Source organism: Pelodiscus sinensis, chromosome 5 (assembly GCF_049634645.1).
Source record: "Pelodiscus sinensis isolate JC-2024 chromosome 5, ASM4963464v1, whole genome shotgun sequence".
Lineage (NCBI taxonomy): Eukaryota > Metazoa > Chordata > Testudines > Trionychidae > Pelodiscus > Pelodiscus sinensis.
This window is the reverse complement of record NC_134715.1, coordinates 23,550,168-23,553,848: the sequence shown is the minus strand read 5'-3', so window position 1 is coordinate 23,553,848 and position 3,681 is coordinate 23,550,168.

Sequence of the window (3,681 nt, the reverse complement as noted above, 5' to 3'; positions counted from 1 at the left end):
AAAGACGTTTTTGTTTGAAAAACAGGTTTCTTTATTTGACAGTAGGTAGGGAGGGGAAAGGGGAAGGGAGTAGGGTGGAAGAAGGCCCCAGTGGGGCATGCAGGGAGAGGTCAGTCCTCCTTCTCCACCAGGAAGCTCTCCCGCAGTGCTTCCTAGATCTGGACGGCCCCCCGGTGGGCTTCCTGGACGGCAGCGGTGCGGGGCTGACCGTAGTGGCCAGCCATGCGGTCAGCCTCAGCCATCCAGGCTGGCAGGAAAGCCTTCCCCTTTCGCTCACACAAATTGTGGAGCACACAACATGCTGCCACCGAGGGAGGGATGTTGTGCTCGACCAGGTCCAGACGGGTGAGGAGGCATCGAAAGCGGGCTTTCAGTCGCCTGAAGGCCCCCTCCACCACGATGCGGGCCCTGGTCAGCCTGGCATTGAAGGCCTGGCAGGAGGGATTGAGGTGCCCCGTGTAGGGCTTCATCAGCCACGGCTGCAATGGGTAGGCGGCATCCCCCACCAGGCACACGGGCATGTCCACGTCCCCGACCCTGATGTGGCGGTTGGGGAAGAAGGTTCCATCCTGCAGCCGCTGGCACACGGAGAAGTTGCGGTACACCCGGGCGTCATGTGCTTTGCCGGACCAGACCACATTAATGTCCATGAACTGTCCCCGGTGGTCACACACGGCCTGCAGGAGGATGGAGAAGTACCCCTTGCGGTTCACATAACGGGACGCCTGGTGTTCCGGGGCACGGATGGGGATGTGCGTCCCGTCGATGGCCCCACCGCAGTTGGGGAAGCCAAGGGCACCGAATCCCCGGATGTCAGCGTCCGGGTCGGCGAGGCATACCACCCTGCGGAGCAGCACCCGGTTGATGGCCTTGACCACTTGCGGAGAGAGACACAGCAAAGCACCAATCAGTGGGGCTCCCAGATGGCTGGGAACATTCGTACCCTGGCAGTGCCCTGCGCCTCACTCCTGGAAGCAACCCCCCTGGCGGCATGTAGTATGGCCGGGACAAACCGACCCCTCCGGTGCTGGGCACTTTCGCCTCCTCCCGCCCCCTTTGTCCCTGGGGTGGCCCATCCCCTCCTTGCAGCCCCCCTTCCTCCCCCGGTGCAGTGGCCAACAAGTGCCATACCTGCATGAGCACCGCTCCGACAGTGGATCTCCCCACGCCGAACTGGTCCCCGACGGATCAGTAGCTGTCCGGCATGGAGAGCTTCCAGAGGGCGATGGCCACCCGCTTCTGGAGGGGGATGGTGGGTTTCATGCGAGTGTCCCTTCTGCGCAGGGCAGGGGCGAGCCACTCGCAGAGCTCCAGGAAGGTGTCCCTCCTCATCCTGAAGTTCTGGGTCCACTGTCGGTCCTCCCAGCACTCCAGGACGATGCGGTCCCACCAGTCGCTGCTGGTGTCCAGACTCCAGATGCGGCGGGGAACGCCAGTGCCGGGGTGCCACTGCAGCTCCTCCACGGCCCCCAGGGCGGCCAGGTGGAGAGACAGGGGGCTGACATGCACCAGGTGGTGCCAGGCAGCCTCCAGCCATTGCTGGCAGGCTTGCAGCAGCATGTCCAGAAAGTGCACCAGAAGGTGCAGGGCGAGCTCTGGCTCCATGTTGCCACCTGCGGCGGCCCCCCCCCCCGAAGGGAAGCACCGACACAGACGGGCACAGAGACCAACGCTTTGCTGTCCCTCAGCGAGGTTGGCAAGCAAACAGGAAAAGCTGAGAACCGGCTGTCCAGGGGGGTCCCTTTAAGCACGAGCCTCAGACAGCAGCCACACAAGCAACTACTGACCTGATGCCCTGCCAGAACCAGTTTCAGCCGCCCTTAAATGCGCCCCTGCGTCCAATCAGTGTGGACGCGCTAGTTCGAATTAGCAAAACGCTAATTCGAACTAGTTTTCAGTTCTAGATGCGTTAGTTCGAATTAGCTAAGTTCGAATTAGCGCTGTAGCGTAGACGTACCCTTAGAAACTTCCTATCTTGGTTTTAAAAAGGGTAAGTGATGGGGAATCCATCACAACCCTTTGTAAATTGTTCTGATTGATTACTTACGGAACTTTTTACATTGTATTTCCAATCTGAAATTGTCTAGCTACAACTTCTAGCCATTAGATTGTGGAATACCTTTCCCTGTTAGATTGAAAAGTATTAGGTCCCCATGTGGATCCTTACAGAGTGTTATCAAGTCACTCTTAGCCTTCCCTTTCCAAAACTTAAGAGATTGAGCTCCTGTCACTCTAAGGAAGGTTTTCTAATCCTTGAATTATTCTTGTGGCTCTACTCTGAACCATCTTCAATTTACCAATAGCCTTCTTCTCTGTGATCCTTTCAGTGCTTGCCAGTTAAGCAAGTTCAAGTCAATATTTGGATAGAGTAGTATGCCAGAGTACATCAAAGTCCTGCAGAATACGCTATTGCTGGTTCATTGGGTGACAGTGTCCCATTTGATCCTATATAGAACTAGAGCCTAAAATGAACCTACTGGCAATATTTTGTTAGAAATCATGCTGACCACCTACAAGAACAGAAGTGTTAATCCTAGTATTTTGGTCAAATTACAACTTTACTGAATACATTCCGCCTATTTTAAAAATTCCCATTGCAGTTTCAATTGGCTATAACATTTCTAGTCAGGAAGCGAGGACTACTATGTGGTGTTCCTGTGTGTTGCTAAACAGCTGCCACATTTCACAGGTGGATGAAATGAAACTCTATAAATAATTTGCATCTCAGTTTAAGCTTGTGAATCATTTAGAGATCCCTAAATTTCAGCACAGTGTAAACAGAAATTATTTCTGAGAGGTGGTCGTGACTTTATTGTGAATGGCAAAATTAACCACTGCAGGAAAATTTACACTTGAACAAAGCCTCTTTGAAGAATTTTGAAAAGAGAACATAGGGAAACATTTTCTTCCTTTTATTGGATTTCTCAAGAAGAAAACGTTTTCCTATGTTCCCTTTTCAAAATTCTTCAAGATGCATCTCAGGCCTAATCTATACTACAGACTTAGGTTGAGGGAAGCCGCCTTAATTCAACCTAATTGTGTATAAATCTGCTCTACCAGGTCCCTTCCACTTACCTAACTTATTGGTAATGTCAACTTAATTATTCCACCTCCGGGAGAGGCATAGTGCTGAAGGGTATGCATGTGTTCATTTTAAACAAATTGTGGTTTGGAAACTAGATATGCATAAAGTAGCATGTGTAAGGGGACTGTTACCCCTTACTAAAACTGGGAGTTTTTGGTTTGCCAGCTCACAGTATCTGAAGGGGAAGAGTTCATGAGACTGACTGACCCCAGAGACAATGGAAAGCAGCCAACACTCCAGCTCAGCCTGATTGACAGGTTGGACAGGCCAGTGGGGGGCCAGGCCCCGTCCTCCCTGTGAGCTGGGATTGTTCTGGCTCTGTCTCTGAACAAACAAGCTGTGTGCAGAAGTGGTCCTGCAAAGACAGAGAGCTGAAATAGGAGTACAAGCTGTGTGAAGAAGTCCTGCAAAAACAGGGAGCTGATAGACTGCCCTAGCAAAGCAAGCTGTGTGCTGAGGGGCAGTTTTTGCAGCAGCTGAGCCTGACACACACAGCTCAAGAGCGCAGACCCTGTGTTGAGCAGCAGACTGGCAGTGCTCAGAGTGCCAAAAGGAACAGAGAAGCAACGCAAGAAGCTAGGGACTGGCCACACAGC